The 20477-nt window shown below is 45.1% G+C and overlaps 1 long non-coding RNA gene across 1 annotated transcript; it reads right to left on the bottom strand.

Moving 5' to 3' along the window:
• Window positions 1-9355: 9355 nt before the first annotated feature.
• On the bottom strand, window positions 9356-11401 carry LOC147643636 (uncharacterized). Its single transcript, XR_015271731.1, has 2 exons — window positions 9836-11401; window positions 9356-9755 (listed from the first exon to the last, which is right to left on the bottom strand). It is a non-coding gene; the product is annotated as an uncharacterized LOC147643636 (long non-coding RNA).
• Window positions 11402-20477: the final 9076 nt, after the last annotated feature.

Here is a 20477-nt window from a genome sequence, read left to right as displayed (position 1 = left end):
TACTTCAGTAGCGGAGTTCAGCCGTTAGTACCCTGATCGTAGAATCAATAAAAGGCGAAAACGAAAAATTAGCTATTTTAATAATAATAACAAAGCTTAAAGGTATCGCCAGAAACCTAGCCGGAAATGAAACTACTATATTAGAAGTCATTTCCAGACTAAAAAGCAATGTCAAAGGCGAAACTGTAGAAGTATTATCAGCTTAACTGATGAATCTACAGCAACGCAACAAAACTGCAAACCAATAAACATCAGAGGTTAAACAGACGACAAGAGGTCTAGAAAGTCCGTACATAGCGGACGGCCTAACCCTTGATTTAGCCAGAAGCTATTCTACACAGTCCGCAGTTAAGGCAATGACAAAGAATTGCGCAATTGATAAGGTAAAACTTATTATACAGGCTGGCACCTTCAACACCATGAAGCAACTGGACAACCAAAAATGTCCTTTATTATAAAAATTATCCACAGCGTGGTGGGAACCGCGGACGTGGAAATTTCAGAGGAAACTTTTGTGGTTGTAAAAATTATTACAACAACTACAAAAGTTCCAATTTGTTGCATTTCGGAGTTCGGAGGGGCAAGAGGCTATCGATGTATCGATAGCGAGAGGCAGGATCGGTGGTCCCAGGGGGGGAGGAGGAAGCTGAGCGAACCGGGAACTTTGAATGCGGCTTAAGAGAAAGGTTTCTTAACCTTTCTCTCGGAAGGGCAAGAAGGAAATGCAAAAGTAACGGCGTGGAGCTGTGGAACACGGAAAAGGAACGGAGGCAATAAAAGGAGGTGCAGGAGGGAAAAAACGAGGAGTCAGGAATTGGAAAGAAACCGTGCGCGAGGTTTTTGGAGAGAAAGAAATTGACCCGTTGACTGTCGGAGAGTGCGCGCTTGGATCGTCAGTGCCACCGCCTCAGCACCGCCCTGTTCCGCCGCGTACCGGCCCGTGGACATCGCCTCCGCGCCGCCCAGTGCCGCCGCCAGAGCCCAGAGCCACGTACCGTTCCGTGGACACCGCCTCCGCGCCGCTTAGTGCCGCCGCCAGAGCCCAGAGCCACCGTAGTGTCGCGAGTGCCACCGACTCGGCACCGCCCGTGCCGCCACTTCAGCGCCGTCCGAGCTGAGAGCCCAGAGCCGCAGCGCCGCCGCCTTAGCACCGCCCGTGCCGCCACTTCAGCGCCGGCCGAACTGAGAGCCCAGAGCCGGAGTCGCCGCCGCAGAAGGACGAAGCGCTGCACGCTCCGACGCCGAAGCCGCCAAGGGCTAATCCGGTGAGTCCGTTCCGGGTGGAGGGCCCTACCAAAATTAAAAGGATTAAATTTGAATTTAAATTTAAATTAGGTTAGGATAGGTTATTTCGTATTTTGTGTCTTTTGTTTGTAAGGTTATCTTTGTTCTCCGCTTGGCCGTATCCCGGGTCCGGGATTGGTGCAACACAGGAGCTGTGACCAAAGGGGGAACGGGGAAGAAGGCCGGTCCTTGCCTTTTCTTGAGTATATTTTGTTTTTTTGTCGTGAACCCCTGTACCCTATATTTCTATTGGAGCTCCAGCAGGGATTAGGGACTCAAAAGAGGGAGTAATTGTTTTTGTGGCCGTTTGAGGCCAAATGTTTATGGCGCTTCTCCTCCGCTAGTTTTTAAGTCCCCCAACAGCGCAGCCTTGGCGCAAGCGCATCCCTGGCTAGGGCCACGCTCTCGCCGGGAGTGGAGAAATACCACCTATAAAAGGAAATATTACTATTACACGAAATATTGATATAGAATAAATAATGAAAATAAAAATGGAGTAGAGTAAATACCTGGGGGGAGATGGGCCGGTCGCCAGACCGCCTGGAATAGGCTCCGGTCCGCCGGAGATGGGTGATGCCCCGAGACACTCAGGAGGCATCACAGGATGGGTGGGTGCGTTGTGGCAATAACACCAATGCCACCAATTTGTTCCGGCAGTGTCGTCAGTGTATATTTGTCGTTTGTTTACTTTTGTTTTGTGTTTAGGGATGGTAGTTTTGTCAGTGATGAGAGTCCGAATTGTCCGATATTTTATTGTGCGGACTGCGGGCATTGGGTCGAACCCAGCCCTGGGCCTCCTGAGCTAGCCCGGCGTTGCCCAAGAAAGCAGTTCCGTAACAATATGGCGCCCAATTTTCAAAAAAACAAATAAGAGTTTAGCGGAATGACGATGTCTCGTAAGGTCGCGTCCCGGGGCATCCAGCCCCTGCAATCGGTGGCTTGCTTGGCCTATATTGACGGCCTGCAATTGCACCGAGGACCGGGGACTGGCGGCCCAGGCGTACGTGTTGTTTTTTGTTTTCTTTCACCGAAAGACGGGAGGCTTGCTCCGCAGAAGGACAGGCAATTGCTCCTGTAGACATTCGCAAGGGTTCTGCTGTGGCAAGGGGATGACATCCGGGCGTGGAAACGACGGATTTGCATTCCTCGCCCACAGATCCGTGCATGAAGCACGAGATTAGAACAATTGTGAGATAATTTAGGCGAAAGTAATAAATGTTGTTTATTTAATTTAACGTAAAGATGTTTGTTTTCCATGTAATGTAAATTTGTGCAGATCCTTGGGTTTTCCTGGTGGAAGGGGCTTCCTGGTATCATTCTGTTGGTGAAGTCGTGACCCGCAGGTCTCACTGCGCGCTGCACGGCCACCACAATCAGAGCTTCGGAGTCCCAGCCATCAAGGAAAATCCTACGGGATACTGCTGAAGGCCCATGTCCTTAACTGGCGACTTTCAGCCCAGCTGAAAGTTAGCCCAGTTGACGAATGGCCGGATTAGGGACGACACGGGACGATTGAAGACGCAAGTATCTGGTGCGGAGTCCACCGGCGGTTGATCGGCCATCTCCCCTGAAATTAAGGAAAATATTAATAATTAATTGTGGATATTGCAGAAATAATTTTCTGACCGACTGGTTATTTATTTCTATTATTTATTTATTTATTTAATTGTCTATTTATTTATTTATTTAATTGTCTATTTATTTATTAAATTAATTTCCTACTGAATTATTTATTTGTTGCCTGTGGATTTATTTACGTTGAGATATTTATTTAGTAAGAATCAAACCGTTAGCTGTTAGGAATTAATGAAATTGGATTATGGAAGGGAACAAGGGAAACAATTATCAGCTCAGGTCGAAGGGTCCTTCAGCCCAGGAAGAGGAGTTGTGGTCCACGGATGGGGAGGGTGCTGTCGGGTTCGCGCCGCCGCGGCCCTCAATGGGATTGCAGAGGACACCCCCATCTCGGCGACAGGAGCGGCCACCGGAGGAGCATGTCCATCCAAAACAGCTAGACTTCGATGCGATCGGGGCAGCAGCTGAACACCTGGTAGAGATGGATCCCGCTCAGCGTTCGGTACATTCCCAGGAGCCGCCCGTAGATTCCACAGCCAAGTCGGCGGTGAACCTTGCCCTGGCTCAGGCTGCAGAAACGTATCGCAAGTCCCAAGAAGCTGGGATTAGCCAGAGCTTGCGGGACGAGATGCGGGCCGGTTTTCTGGAAATGATGCAATTAATGAACGAGGTACTGAGACCCTCCACAAAGCCGCAACACGTTCCAGGAGGGAGCGCGGAGCAGCAACCGATGACGGCAGGACCACAACACCGTCAACAGCAGCAACCGATGACGGCAGGACCACAACACCGCCAACAGCAGCAACCGATGACGGCAGGACCACAACACCGTCAACAGCAGCAGCCACCGCCATTTGGACGATCGAGGGAAGCTGTATACGACGCTCGCGGAGCTATACCCAAGCAAGGGCAGACGGCTGCCTGGCAAGAGACGCGGCCGACTCCACGAGTCCCACCGAAGCCACCCCGGAGGGCACCCGATCCAGCCGAGAGCTTTTCCAACAGTCCAGACGGTTCCACCGAGACTGAGGAAATGCGTAGAGATGACTGCGTTGGTCGGAACTGGCGTGTCGAGGACCGCCGAGCTGGCGATTTCCGTGACGAACGGATGTATGTCAACTGGAACGCGGGAGACAGTTCCCATGGCACCAGGGTGGATAGGTGGAACATCTCATTTAGCGGTGAGGACGAGCGGAACCACATCGAAGGCTTCCTGTTCCGCTTGGAGTATCTCCAGACGCAATCTCGTTGCTCGTGGGCCGAAGTGATGCGTAACTTCCACACGTTGCTGACGGGCAGGGCGTTGGAGTGGTTTTGGATCCACGTGCAGCAGCACCGACTGGACAGTTGGCATCAGCTGCGCCGAGCGCTGATCGATAGGTTCCAGAGCCATGAGACGGAGCATCAACGGATGCATCAACTTTTGCAGCGGGAGCAGCAGTCCGGGGAGAGCGTCGATGATTATCTGCACGCGATGCAAACCCTTGCTTCCCGCCTGAGGAAGCCAATGCCGGAGCGCCACCTGGTAAAGGTGATGAAAAGGGGTTTAAGAGAGGGAATTGCTCGCTTTGTATATGCCATGGAGCTACTCACCGTCGATGAGCTGCGGCAAGAGAGCCTTGAGGTGGAGCGTAGTTTCGGACGCAAAAGCCGGACCCAATTCCTGCCACCAACGCGCTACCAAGGAGCGGAACGGAACCGAGTCAGCGAGGCGTTTGCTTCAGAGCCGGAGGAGGAGGAAGACGAGCAACCACTGCAAGTGCAGGAAGTCCGGGAACGGCCTCGAAATCCTTTCCGGGCTGGCTGCTGGAATTGTGGAGCCATGGACCATGGTTTCCGGGATTGCGAGAAGGAGCTGACCAAGGTTTTTTGTTTCCGCTGTGGAAAAGCGGACGTTGTTGCGCCGAAATGCCCGAATTGTGCGGGAAACGGATGGCTGCGCGATCCAAAGGCGGGAGGATCACGCCCAGCGAGGAACACCGCCAAATAAAAGAGCCCGAAAATAAACAAATATTAAATAAGGGTAATAATACTGATAGGTTAAGATATTTACCCCCTGAAGAGCGCATGCGACGGTATTTAGAAGTAAGAAACCGGATTTTCGAGCAGCACCAGATAAGCGGTATGCGCAAGGTATCCCGAACTGTCTTGAAGGCCCGAGATCGCTTTAAGAAACGCCAGGAGAAGCGGAGAGAAGTCGTTGCGGCCGTCAAGCGGGGTGACACCCACGATCCCAGGCCTTTCGCCCAAATAACGATTTTAGGCCAGCAGCTGACTGGGCTGTTAGACACCGGAGCGAGTGTCAGTCTGCTCGGAAAAGGCAGCAGGCAGCTGGTGGACGCGTTGGGTGTCCCCGTGCAGAGGTATTTCTCGGTGGTACGAACAGCTGCTGGCGAAGATCGGTCGATCATCGGTCGGATCAAGGTACCTGTAAAATACAAAGGAAGGGTAGAGTATATCCTCATCTATTTGTGCCCGTACCTGGAGCAGGCAGCATACCTCGGCGTCGATTTTTGGCGAACATTTGAACTGGCCCCGGCTGTAGTGGGAAATTGCCCGGTGCAGGGCGTGAAGGCCGAGGAAATTCACGCTAGGGAAATGGAACATTACGTCGACCAGGAGGAAGACGACGAGGAGAAGGCGGACCCGGAATCCTGGACACTATCCGAAGCCGAGACCCGGGAGCTCGAAGATATTAAGAAGGTGTTTCTCACCTTCGAGAAGGACGGCTTGGGTACCACTGGACTGGAAAAGCACACCATCGAGCTAGTGGCAGGCGCGAAGGTTTTTAAAGACCGGCCCTATCCGATGTCTCCGGCGAAGCAGAAGGTGGTTGAGGACGAGGTCGACAAAATGCTAGCCCTGGGAGTCATCGAGGAGAGCAAGAGTCCTTGGAGCAACCGGACGACAGTTGTGTCGAAGCCTGGAAAGGATAGATTTTGCCTAGACGCCAGGAAACTGAACGACGTGACCGTCAAGGACGCTTACCCCTTGCCTAGTATCGATGGAATCCTGTCCAGAATCGATCAAACCCACTTCATCTCCAGTGTGGATTTGAAATTCGCGTTCTGGCAGATCGAACTGGACGAGAAAAGCAAGGAGTTGACGGCGTTCACGGTGCCTGGTCGGCCCCTCTACCAGTTTAGGGTGATGCCGTTCGGTCTCTGTAATGCGGCACAGAGGTTGGTGAGACTCATGGACAGAGTAATCCCAGCCGAGATCCGATCCAATGTGTTCGTATACCTGGACGATCTGCTCGTACTGGCCCCGGACATAAAGACGCACTTCCGGTACCTACGACGGGTCGCTGAATGCCTAAAAGAAGCAGGATTAACCATCGGCCTAAAAAAATCAAAATTCTGCTTCAAGTCCTTGACGTACTTAGGTTTTGTCGTTGGTGGAGGTCGTCTGAGCATGGATCCCGGTCGAGTGGCAGCAATCAGAAGGATGCCGGAGCCGAGGTCGATGAAGGAGGTGCGCGCGTTCCTGGGTACCGCTGGCTGGTATCGACGTTTCGTCAGGAACTTCGCGACGCTGGCAGCGCCGCTAACCGAATCCCTCAAGAAGACTGGGAACAAGTTTTCTTTGAGTCCGGAAGCGCGGCAGGCTGTAGAAGCGTTGAAGGTGGCGTTAACCACGGCACCAGTGCTGGTGCACGCGGACTTCCAGCGACACTTCTACATCCAGTGTGACGCATCGCACGTCGGAGTTGGGGCCGTTCTGTTCCAAAAGAACGAGGAGGACCAAGAGCAGCCGATTGCCTTCTTCTCGGCGAAAATGAACAGGCACCAGGTGAATTACACCGTCACCGAGAAAGAGTGTCTTGCTGCTCTCCTGGCGATCCGCAAGTTCCGGCCCTATGTAGAAGGCATGCCGTTTACCTGCATCACCGATCACGCCAGCCTAAAATGGTTGATGTCCATGAAGGATCTGTCGGGACGCCTGGCCAGGTGGTCGCTGCAGCTCCAGGGCTTCAACTTTAAGATCGAACACCGGAAAGGCAGCGAGAACGTGGTGGCAGACACGCTTTCGCGATGCGTGGACGAGATCACAGTGGACCCGACCAAGTTGCTGGGTTTTGAGACCACCGAGTTTGCTGGAGATGAATATAAGGAGTTAGTCCGAGAGATTCTGGAAAACAAGGACAACTTACCGGATCTTAGGATTGAGGACGGACTCATATTCAAGCGAACCTCCCTAGCAACTGTGGACGACGAGGTAGACGGATCGACATGGAAGCTCTGGATACCGCAGAGTCTGACTCACAGCCTGGTTGAGCGAGCCCATTCAGACCCAAAGGCTGCTCACGGCGGAATGGGGAAGACCCTGGAGATCCTTCGGCGGCAGTTCTACTGGCCTGGGATGGTACTGCAGGTGCGGGAATTTGTCCGAAGATGCCAGGTCTGTAAGGAATCGAAGGCACCGAATCACCGGATGATGGTCGGGATCGGCGAGCGAGTGCAGACAGAGCGGCCATTCCAGAAGTTGTACATCGACTTCCTGGGCAAGTACCCGAGGTCGAGGAAAGGACACGCCTGGGTCTTTATCGTGGTGGACCATTTTTCGAAGTACACATTCCTGAAGGCCATGAGGGAAGCGACAGCCTCGAACGTCGTGGATTTCCTCATCAATGAGGTCTTCTACAAGTTCGGGGTACCAGAAATCGTACACTCGGACAATGGACGACAGTTTACGTCGAGGATTTTCGAGGAGTCCATGGAGAGCTTCGGGATCCGACACGTGAAGACTCCGATATACTCTCCACAGAGCAACGCAGCGGAACGGGTGAACCGGAGCGTACTGGCGGCTATCCGAGGGTTCCTGGAGAACGACCATCGGGATTGGGATGCCTATCTTCCCGAGATCGAGGTGGCCATCCGGAACGCAGTCCATTCGGCTACGGGCGAAGCGCCGTTTTTCACACTTTTCGGACACCACATGTTCCTGCATGGTTCCAGCTACCGACTGGCCAGGAAGCTGCAGTCGCTGTGTGACCACGAGATGGCAGGCATGCCAACTGCCGACAAGCTCCGAGTGGTACAGGAGAAGGTGCGAAAGTGTCTGGAATCCGCATACGATCGCAGTCGTCGACGTTACGATCAGAGAGCCAGAGTGTTTGCAGCAAGGCCAGGTCAGGAGGTATATCGCCGAAACTTCGTCCTCAGCGACTTTGGGAAACAGTTTAATGCCAAGTTCGCCAAGAAGTTCCTGAAGGCCAGGGTGGTGAAGGCAATAGGCGGAAACGCGTACGAACTGGAGGACCTGGACGGCAGGAGTTTGGGCGTGTACCACGCCAAGGATATCCGCGTATGACCTGGAAGAGGGAGCAAAAGTACACATGGGCAAGACCAAAAAGGTAGAGGTACTTCCCGTAGGACGCGGGCCCCGCGTTGGGCACCGTTCGGAACTGCGCTGGAGATGCCATTCAAATGCTCCCAATGATCTTGTCGAGCCGGCTCCTTGTAGCACATCTCCAAATCCTTGGGTGGTGTTGCATTTCGGAGTTCGGAGGGGCAAGAGGCTATCGATGTATCGATAGCGAGAGGCAGGATCGGTGGTCCCAGGGGGGGAGGAGGAAGCTGAGCGAACCGGGAACTTTGAATGCGGCTTAAGAGAAAGGTTTCTTAACCTTTCTCTCGGAAGGGCAAGAAGGAAATGCAAAAGTAACGGCGTGGAGCTGTGGAACACGGAAAAGGAACGGAGGCAATAAAAGGAGGTGCAGGAGGGAAAAAACGAGGAGTCAGGAATTGGAAAGAAACCGTGCGCGAGGTTTTTGGAGAGAAAGAAATTGACCCGTTGACTGTCGGAGAGTGCGCGCTTGGATCGTCAGTGCCACCGCCTCAGCACCGCCCTGTTCCGCCGCGTACCGGCCCATGGACACCGCCTCCGCGCCGCCCAGTGCCGCCGCCAGAGCCCAGAGCCACGTACCGTTCCGTGGACACCGCCTCCGCGCCGCTTAGTGCCGCCGCCAGAGCCCAGAGCCACCGTAGTGTCGCGAGTGCCACCGACTCGGCACCGCCCGTGCCGCCAGTGCCCCGCCAGAACCATCAGGAGGGCACGCGATCCCACCCAGAGCCCAGTGCCACCGCCTCAGCACCGCCCTGTTCCGCCGCGTACCGGCCCGTGGACACCGCCTCCGCGCCCCCCAGTGCCGCCGCCAGAGCCCAGAGCCACGTACCGTTCCGTGGACACCGCCTCCGCGCCGCTTAGTGCCGCCGCCAGAGCCCAGAGCCACCGTAGTGTCGCGAGTGCCACCGACTCGGCACCGCCCGTGCCGCCACTTCAGCGCCGTCCGAGCTGAGAGCCCAGAGCCGCAGCGCCGCCGCCTTAGCACCGCCCGTGCCGCCACTTCAGCGCCGGCCGAACTGAGAGCCCAGAGCCGGAGTCGCCGCCGCAGAAGGACGAAGCGCCGCACGCTCCGACGCCGAAGCCGCCAAGGGCTAATCCGGTGAGTCCGTTCCGGGTGGAGGGCCCTACCAAAATTAAAAGGATTAAATTTGAATTTAAATTTAAATTAGGTTAGGATAGTTTATTTCGTATTTTGTGTCTTTTGTTTGTAAGGTTATCTTTGTTCTCCGCTTGGCCGTATCCCGGGTCCGGGATTGGTGCAACACAGGAGCTGTGACCAAAGGGGGAACGGGGAAGAAGGCCGGTCCTTGCCTTTTCTTGAGTATATTTTGTTTTTTTGTCGTGAACCCCTGTACCCTATATTTCTATTGGAGCTCCAGCAGGGATTAGGGACTCAAAAGAGGGAGTAATTGTTTTTGTGGCCGTTTGAGGCCAAATGTTTATGGCGCTTCTCCTCCGCTAGTTTTTAAGTCCCCCAACAGCGCAGCCTTGGCGCAAGCGCATCCCTGGCTAGGGCCACGCTCTCGCCGGGAGTGGAGAAATACCACCTATAAAAGGAAATATTACTATTACACGAAATATTGATATAGAATAAATAATGAAAATAAAAATGGAGTAGAGTAAATACCTGGGGGGAGATGGGCCGGTCGCCAGACCGCCTGGAATAGGCTCCGGTCCGCCGGAGATGGGTGATGCCCCGAGACACTCAGGAGGCATCACAGGATGGGTGGGTGCGTTGTGGCAATAACACCAATGCCACCAATTTGTTCCGGCAGTGTCGTCAGTGTATATTTGTCGTTTGTTTACTTTTGTTTTGTGTTTAGGGATGGTAGTTTTGTCAGTGATGAGAGTCCGAATTGTCCGATATTTTATTGTGCGGACTGCGGGCATTGGGTCGAACCCAGCCCTGGGCCTCCTGAGCTAGCCCGGCGTTGCCCAAGAAAGCAGTTCCGTAACAAATTATAACAATAATGGAAGAGGTCAGTATAGTGGTAACTCAAATAGAGGCCACAATAACACCAATAATTATGTGAGAGTAGCCCAAAATACATCGGAAAACTCTCAAGACCCTTTAAGTGTCCAACAGTAGAGAATGTAACTGTTCTCGCAATTAAAATCAGTCAGAATTTATTTGTTACTTTTATTAACGTATTTACAGAAAAAGAACTGGTGTTTTTAGTAGACACGGGTGCGACATTTCAATAATCAAGGATAATTCTGATGTCTATCATGACAAACCTTAACTATATAATAGATGTAAAAGGAATAAGTCAGAAGATTACCAAATCAAAAGGATTAACCTCTATTGAGGTACAGACAACTAAATATATAATCCAATACGACTTTCATATTGTGGATTTACACTTTTCCATTTCATGCGATGGCATATTAGGAATCGACTTTATAAAGACTTCAATTAGATTTCAAGCCATCTGAAGAATGGCTTATAATCAGGCCCGATAACCTTTAATTTCAAATTTATGTTCCAATAGCATATAGTTCTGGCAACAATTCAATACTTCTGCCAGCAAGATCCCAAGTTATTAGAAAAGTTCAACTAAACTCCCAAGAAGACAAAACCGAATCAATAACCACAAACAACTTCTATAAACAAAAACTGAGATTAAAGGATGATGAACCAGTTTAAATAAAAAAAACTATCGAAGCCCACATAGTCAGGTGAGCGAAATACAAAAGCAAGTAGGAAAAGTTTATCTCCGATGGGATCGTTGAACCATCTGTATCCGAATATAATAGCCCATTGTTAATTGTTCCTAAGAAACCATCCTCAGGGTCAGATGTAAAGAAATGGCGATTAGTGATTGACTATAGCCAGATTAATAACAAATTACTATCTGACAAATTCCCATTACCTTGAATTGATGATATTTTGGATCAACTAGGTCGAGCAAAATACTTTTCATGTCTTGACTTAATGTCAAGATTCCATCAAATTAAACTAGAAAAAAGTTCAAGAGATATAATGTCTTTTTCAATGAGCAACAGCTCATATCGCTTCACGCGATTACCTTTTGGATTAAAAATAGCTCCTAATTCATTTCAGAGAATGATGACTATTGCAATCTCTGGTCTAGAACCTTCTCAAGCATTCCTTTATATGGATGTCTTAATAGTAATAGGTTGTTCCGAAAAACATATGCTTAAGAAATAAACAGATGATTTTGAGAAATGTAGGGAATACTACCTGAAGTTACATACAGAAAAATGTTCATTTTTATGCATGAAGTGACTTTTCTAGGACATAAATGCAATGATAAAGGAATACTTTCAGACGACAAAAAATACGATGTCATTATGAGCTACCCAGTTCCGAACGACACGGACAGTGCTAGGCGTTTCGTAGCATTTTGTAACTATTATATACGTTTTATAAAAAACTTCGCCGACTATTCACGGCACATAAAAAGATTATGTAAAAAGAATGTTCCTTTTAAATGGACAGATGATTGTCAAAATGCATTTCAATATTTAAAAACAAAACTTATGGAACCTACTTTGCTACAATATCCAGATTTTACTAAAGAATTCTGTATAATAACAGATGCAAGTAAGCAAGCATGTGGAGCGGTTTTAACTCAAAACCATAATGGTCTCCAACTTCCCATTGCATACGCATCAAGATCATTTACAAAAGGAGAAAGTAACAAATGTACTACTGAGCAGGAATTAGCTGCAATTCATTGGGCAATATTACATTTTTGAGCGTATATTTATGGAAAACATTTCATAATTAAAACGGATATCAGACCTCTAATATATCTATTTTCAATGATTAATCCAAGTTCTAAACTGACACGTATGAGGCTCGAATTTGAAGAATACGACCTTACAGTCGAATATTTAAAGGGTAAAGACAACTATCTAGCTGATGCGTTATCAAGAATAACCATTAAAAAGCTACCAAATATTATTGGAAATATAATGAAAGTCACTACTAGATATCAAAATAGACAAAAGTTCCGCGCGGAAAATAAAGAAATAGAATTGCCTAGGCAAACTATTGAAAAAGCTTCTAAGCCCAACGTAAACGGAGTCATAAATAATGACAAAGAACGAAAAAAAATATGATATGTCTATTTAAACATGAAAAAAAAATTTTTCTGCAAGATATGATGTTAGCGATTTATATACCAATTGAGTCCTTGACTTAGGTCAGTTTTTCCAAAGGCTTGAGACGCAAGCCGGTATAAAAAAAAAGCCAACTCAAAGTGGCACCGTGGGAAAATATCTTTGAACATGTTTCAATAGATAATTTCAAATTAATGGGCAATAAAATATTGAGAACATTGAGAGTAGCGCTACTCAACACGGTGACTCAAATAACAAATTTAAAAGAAAGCAAGAAAGGAAGCTAACTTCGGCACGCCGAAGTTTATATACCCTTGCAGATATAAATTCTATAACTAGGAATCCATACCATATAAATTATATATATTTGTGTTAAAAAACAATGAAGTAATACCTGCTTTCATTTCATTCACCTATACATATTATATTTGCAGCTTTTCATTCACAGATTTGAATTTTTCTTCTACATCAAACGATAGTTTGTATGGCACCTATATGATATAGTCTTCCGATTTTCATGAAATTTTACACAAAATCTAAGACTAATATAAAATGGCTATACCTCAAATTTGTTGAAAATCTGTTGAAAACTGAAAAAGTTATTTATTTTAAATGTATTAATTTCTCGATCGTTCCTATGGGAGCTATATGATATAGTAGTCCGATTTTCATAAGATCTTATACAAAATTGAAGAGTATAGTAAAATGGCTATATCTCAAATTTGATCCAATTCTATTGAAAACTAAAAATGTTATAATTTTTTTTGTAAAAATTTTCCGATTATTCCTATGGCAGCTATATGATATAGTCGTCCGAAACGGCCTTTTCCGACATATATACGAGTGAGAGTATTTAGGAGACTAACTACAAAGTTTCATTCAGCTAGCTTCAAAACTGAGAGACTAGTTTGCGTAGTAAAGGACAGACGGACAGACGGACATGGCTAGATTGACTCGGCTGTTGATCCTGATCAAGAATATATATACTTAGCACCAATAATAGTGTTAACCAAAAATATTGTTAAATTAAAATAAAGTCTTGGCACATGTTTTTTTTAGTTTGAATGCGTACGAATGTCGCATTTGACACCAGAGAATTTGAATGCGTCCGAATGTCGCATTCGACACCACCTTTATGCAGAATCCAACAATTTTCGAAAATTGTTGATGTCTGTTGTTAATTGCGTGGCTGTTTTACCCTGTTGGTAAACATATTGGCTTTAAGTGCATCAGAGGTTTCACCTACAATAGTGTTATAACATTCTGATAATAGAATCTATAGTGGTTTCATTCTTACTTTGTGAAGGGTTGTTCCACTTAGTTTTGACTTAATAACCTCTATAGGAAGTTGTTCGTATTGTTCTTTAGTCATGTTCACCAGGTTTATTGCTGTAATGAATCTTTGAAGATTTATTTTTCTTCCGTCAAATTCAGGCACAGCGTGAGCTTTTTTTTATCTATATATATAAAAATGCTCTGTTCGTGTCTACATCCTTCATAGACTTGAAAAGTTCTGAACCGTTTAAGCCCAAATTTTTACACAACATGCGTTGAGGTTCCAGCTCGGTTATTGACTACTTTTTATGTTGATAGTTTATCTGCGGTTGCAAATATATCATTTTTTTTAGCGTTTCCCCGTGCCCCTACTGCTGCGCCCTCTACAGGCAGCCAGCTGAATCAAAGCATTTCCTGTCAAACATTCAAAACATATTGAAAGAAGAAAGTTGAAAAGTTCTGAACCGTTTAAGCCAAAATTTTTAGACAACATGCGTTGAGGTTCCAGCTCGGTTATTGTCTACTTTTAATGTTGATAGCTTATCTGCATTTGCGAATATATCACTTTTTTCGCGTTTCCCCGTGCCCCTACTTCTGCGCCCTCTACAGGCAGCCAGCTGAATCAAAGCATTTAATGTCAAACATTCAAAAAAAATTTAAATAAGGAATTGGAGAAAAAAATTTTATTTTTTTGTTCAGGTTCAGTAAGTAAGTAAGTATCAGTAAGATCAGCAGAAAGACGAGAAGATAGGCTTGAGAGAAAACGATTGAGAGTTAGGCAGTCGCGTTCCGCAGCAATCGATTTGATTCACTCTCAAAATAATGAACGCGACAGGGCAAGGGTAGCTGAAGCGCGTTTACAGCTTGCAGAAGATCAAAACCTGCAATACAATCCTCTTGCATTCAGATATAATCCAACTATTGATTACAGCTCGAATCGAATGTCGTTATTGGACGAATGCATCAGGTCTGCATATACCGTCAGGCTCTCAAATTTAAAAACGAACCAAAAGGATTGTGTTGCGCTTCCGGGAAAGTGGAATTGCCTCAACTTGAAGCACCACCAGAGCCTCTGCACTCTCTATTCGCTGGATCTACTGCAGAATCGAAGCATTTCCTGTCGAACATTAGGAAATACAACTCTTGCTTTCAAATGACGTCATTTGGTGCGGAAATTATAACTGCACAATTCATGCCAACTTTTAAAATCAAAGGACAAATCTATCATAAAGCCGGTTCCCTGCTTCCGTTCCCAGACATCGAACACAAATTTCTTCTTCTTGGTGATGATGGAAATAAAGTAGATGCACGCTATGGAATCAATACCTAAATACGCTGAAGAGGCACATTATTTCGCAGCTACAGAAACTTTTTCACGAATGGAACAATTTGGTGCGTTTATTCAAAACAGCAATCGATATGATGCCTTCGGATACCCATAAAATTGTCATTCATGCAGACAAAACGCCTGCTGGAGAACATATCAGGAGATATAATGCTCCCACTATAGACGAAGTGGCAATTGTCATAGTCGGGGATCAGTTTCAACCTCGAGATATTGTTCTCCATCGACGAAAAGATCGATTGGTAAACGTCGCAGAAACTCACCGTTGTTACGATGCTTTGCAGTATCCACTAATCTTCTGGGATGGTGCCGATGGATACCATTTCAATGTGAAGATGGTAGATCCAGTCAATGGTGTAGAAACGAATAAAAAGTGCAGCGCGATGAACTTTTACTCATACAGGTTAATGGTTCGGAGGACCGATTGCAATCATATATTGAAATGTCGTCAGTTGTTTCATCAGTATATTGTCGATATGTATGCAAAAATTGAAACAGAACGTTTGCTGTTCCTCCGATTGAATCAGACGAAACTTTGGTCCGATGAATATATACATTTGCGGGATGCTGTGATGAATGACCGTAATACAATCAACGTTGGAAAGCTCACGATTTTGCCATCCTCATACATAGGTAGTCCACGCCACATGCAGGAATATGCTCAAGATGCCATGGCATATGTTCGTTGCCACGGCCGTCCAGACTTATTTATCACCTTCACATGGAATCCAGCTTGGGACGAGATAGTACAGCTGTTATTTCCTGGACAATCGTATAGGGATAGGCATGACATCACAGCCCGTGTTTTCAGACAAAAGCTCAAGTCACTGATGGATTTCATTGTGAAACATGTAGTTTTTGGATCTGTGCGGTGCTGGATGTATTCAGTAGAATGGCAGAAGAAAGGATTGCCGCATGCGCACATACTGATTTGGCTGTATGATTTTTATCAAAATTACTCCAGATGAAATCGACGATGGTATATGCGCTGAGATTCCACGGGCCGAGGTTGATACGGATTTACATGAAGTTGTCATCAAGAACATGATCCATGGCCCAATTGGTACCCTCAACCCATGTTCACCATGCATGGTAGACGGGAAGTGTTCGAAGCGATATCGTCGAGCATTTACAGCCAACACCGTAACAGGGGACGATGGATATCCTCTGTATGGGAGACGGTCAACTGAAGATGGAGGGACTTCGGCTAATTTAAACATGAGAATTGGTGATATTGAGGTAGACAATCGTTGGGTGGTTCCATACTCACCACTATTGTCAAAATCATACAAAGCGCACATCAACGTAGAATATTGCAATTCCGTGAAATCGATTAAATATATCTGCAAGTACGTGAGTAAAGGCAGCGATATGGCAGTTTTCGGTGTTCAGGCAGAAAATGGTGACAACAATGCAGTACGAGTTGTCGATGAAATATCCCAATACCAGGCTGGAAGATACATAAGCAGCAACGAGGCTGCATGGAGAATTTTTTCGTTCCCCATTCATGAACGCTATCCAGATTTAGTTCACTTGGCGGTCCATTTGGAGAATGGTCAACGTGTCTATTTCACAGAAAGAAATGTGCAAGAAAGAGTCCTGAATCCGCCAGCGACAACTCTGACTGCCTTCTTCACCTTATGCCAGAAAGATGATTTTGCCAGAACCTTGATGTATTTAGAAGTGCCCTCTTAACCATAATATGCCACAGAGAAACGTGGCAGGGTACAGCTAGTAGAAAATATTTTTTTTTATGAAGATAATCCCTACCAAAGTTGATAAATATTTCCTTTTTTTTTGTTTTTCATTAAAAAAAAATAGCAATTCGATTTGAATCTCACTTTACAGAAATGAATATTAAGATAATATTTATTAGAAAAAAATATATTTGTTTTATTAAATGCAGTAGTTTCTTAGTTTTAAGCCCTTTAAGTTCAAATTTGTAGTCTCAATTAAATGAACGGCTTTGAAGCAATCTACCGCAATTTTTGTTTTTTACTTCCAATATGTTCTCTATTACAACAAAAACAAAAAAAAGTAGTTTTAAAACCAATAATTTTTTTTAGTTTTCACCAAAAAAATCATTTTTATAGATGCTTGTAAAATGTGGCACTAAAAGTATGCCACAAATTTTTTAAATTGTACTTTTGCTTGTCAATACTTGTAATATATTATTTCTTGCCTGCCTTTAGACAGTATTATTACGACTTTTTTTTAAATAATATATGTAAGTTTAAACAAGAAAGGAAGCTAACTTCGGCACGCCGAAGTTTGTATACCCTTGCAGATAGAACTTCTTTGACTAGGAATCCATACAAAATAAATTATATTTATTTGTGTTAAAAAACAATGAAGTAATACCTACTTTCATTTCATTCACCTATACATATTATATTTGCAGTTTTACATTCCCAGATTTTCATTTTTCCTCAACATCAAACGATCGTTTGTATGGCACCTATATGATATAGTCGTCTGATTTTCATGAAATTTGACCCAAAATTTAAGACTAATATAAAATGGCTATACCTCAAAATTGATGAAAATCATTTGAAAACTGAAAAAGTTATAAATTTAATTGTATAATTTCTCGATCGTTCCTATGGGAGCTATATGATATAGTAGTCCGATTTTTATAAAATTTTACACAAAATTGTAGAGTATAATAAAATGGCTATATCTCAAATTTGATGAAATTCTGTTGAAAACTGAAAATGTTATAATATTTTTGTAAAAATTAGCCCATCATTTCTATGGCAGCTATATGATATAGTCGTCCGATCTGGCCAGTTCCGACATATATATGCGAGTGAGAGCATATAGAAGGCTAACTAGAAAGTTTCATTCAGGTAGCTTCAAAACTGAGAGACTAGTTTGCGTAGAAACGGACAGACGGACAGAAGGACAGACGGACAGACGGACATGGCTAGATCGACTCGGCTGTTGATCCTGATCAAGAATATATATACTTTATATAGTCGGAGGTGCCTTCTTCACTGCGTTGCAAACTTCTGACTGAAATTATAATACCCTGCAAGGGTATAAAAATTGATTTTGGTATAAACAACCTCAGAGTGCGAATTTGGGACAGCTTATCATATAAGTATATGATATGATATGATATACGTAAAAGCGAAATATTCAAAGTTATTTTTAAAAATTTTTTTCAATTTGATCGGAGGTGGTACGTCGAGGTACCCTGAGTTTAATCACAACTTGTGAAAAATGGGTTAAAAACTGTGTTCTTTTTTATTATTTTAAAATAACTAGCTGTACCCTGCCACGTTTCTCTGTGGCATATTATGGTTAAGAGGGCACTTCTGAATACATCAAGGTTCTGGCAAAATCATCTTCCTGGCATAAGGTGAAGAAGGCAGTCAGAGTTGTCGCTGGCGGATTCAAGACTCTTTCTTGCACATTTCTTTCTGTGAAATAGACACGTTGACCATTCTCTTGACTTGAGCTTTTGTCTGAAAACACGGGCTGTGATGTCATGCCTATCCCTATACGATTGTCCAGGAAATAACAGCTGTACTATCTCGTCCCAAGCTGGATTGCATGTGAAGGTGATAAATAAGTCTGGACGGCCGTGGCAACGAACATATGCCATGGCATTTTGAGCATATTCATGCATGTGGCGTGGACTACCTATGTATGAGGATGGCAAAATCGTGAGCTTTCCAACGTTGATTGTATTACGGTCATTCATCACAGCATCCCGCAAATGTATATATTCATCGGACCAAAGTTTCGTCTGATTCAATCGGAGGAACAGCAAACGTTCTGTTTCAATTTTTGCATACATATCGACAATGTACTGATGAAACAACTGACGACATTTCAATATATGATTGCAATCGGTCCTCCGAACCATTAACCTGTATGAGTAAAAGTTCATCGCGCTGCACTTTTTATTCGTTTCTACACCATTGACTGGATCTACCATCTTCACATTGAAATGGTATCCATCGGCACCATCCCAGAAGATTAGTGGATACTGCAAAGCATCGTAACAACGGTGAGTTTCTGCGACGTTTACCAATCGATCTTTTCGTCGATGGAGAACAATATCTCGAGGTTGAAACTGATCCCCGACTACGACAATTGCCACTTCGTCTATAGTGGGAGCATTATATCTCCTGATATGTTCTCCAGCAGGCGTTTTGTCTGCATGAATGACAACTTTATGGGTATCCGAAGGCATCATATCGATTGCTGTTTTGAATAAACGCACCAAATTGTTCCGTTCGTGAAAAAGTTTCTGTAGCTGCGAAATAATGTGCCTCTTCAGCGTATTTAGGTATTGATTCCATAGCGTGCATCTACTTTATTTCCATCATCACCAAGAAAAAGAAATTTGTGTTCGCTGTCTGGGAACGGAAGCAGGGAACCGGCTTTATGATAGATTTGTCCTTTGATTTTAAAAGTTGGCATGAATTGTGCAGTTATAATTTCCGCACCAAATGACGTCATTTGAAAGCAAGAGTTGTATTTCCTAATGTTCGACAGGAAATGCTTCGATTCTGCAGTAGATCCAGCGAATAGAGAGTGCAGAGGCTCTGGTGGTGCTTCAAGTTGAGGCAATTCCACTTTCCCGGAAGCGCAACACAATCCTTTTGGTTCGTTTTTGAATTTGAGAGCCTGACGGTATATGCAGACCTGATACATTCGTCCAATAACAACATTCGATTCGAGCTGTAATCAATAGTTGGATTATATCTGAATGCAAGACGATTGTATTGCAGGTTTTGATCTTCTGCAAGCTGTAAACGCGCTTCAGCTACCCTTGCCCTGTCGCGTTCATTATTTTGAGAGTGAATCAAATCGATTGCTGCAGAACGCGACTGCCTAACTCTCAATCGTTTTCTCTCAAGCCTATCTGCTCGTCTTTCTGCTGATTCCTCGTTACTTACTTACTTACTGAACCTGAACAAAAAAATATAATTTTTTCTCCAATTCCTTATTTAAATTTTTTTTGAATGTTTGACAGGAAATGCTTTGATTCAGCTGGCTGCCTGTAGAGGGTGCAGCAGTAGGGGCACTAGGAAACGCGAAAAAAGTGATATATTCGCAAATGCAGATAAGCTATCAACATCAAAAGTAGACAATAACCGAGCTGGAACCTCAACGCATGTTCTCTAAAAATTTGGGCTTAAACGGTTCAGAACTTTTCAACTTTCTTCTTTCAATATGTTTTGAATGTTTGACAGGAAATGCTTTGATTCAGCTGGCTGCCTGTAGAGGGCGCAGCAGTAGGGGCACGGGGAAACGCTAAAAAAAATGATATATTTGCAACCGCAGATAAGCTATCAACATCAAATGTAGACAATAACCGAGCTGGAACCTCAACGCATGTTGTGTAAAAATTTTGGCTTAAACGGTTCAGAACTTTTCAAGTCTATGAAGGATGTAGACACGAACAGAGCATTTTTATATATATAGATAAGTGTTATATATAAAAAACATTTTTTTTTTTAAATTTTGGATTCTACTAGTTACATTAAGAGCATTTTGATGTGACTATAGCTGCCCGCATAGGCCCAGAAAGTTTTTATTTTTG

The sequence above is a fragment of the Drosophila serrata genome, unplaced genomic scaffold (genome assembly GCF_035046125.1).
Source record: "Drosophila serrata isolate PLE 108 unplaced genomic scaffold, ASM3504612v1 contig_255, whole genome shotgun sequence".
Classification (NCBI taxonomy): Eukaryota; Metazoa; Arthropoda; class Insecta; order Diptera; family Drosophilidae; genus Drosophila; species Drosophila serrata.
This window is presented reverse-complemented; position numbering and strand designations above follow the sequence as displayed.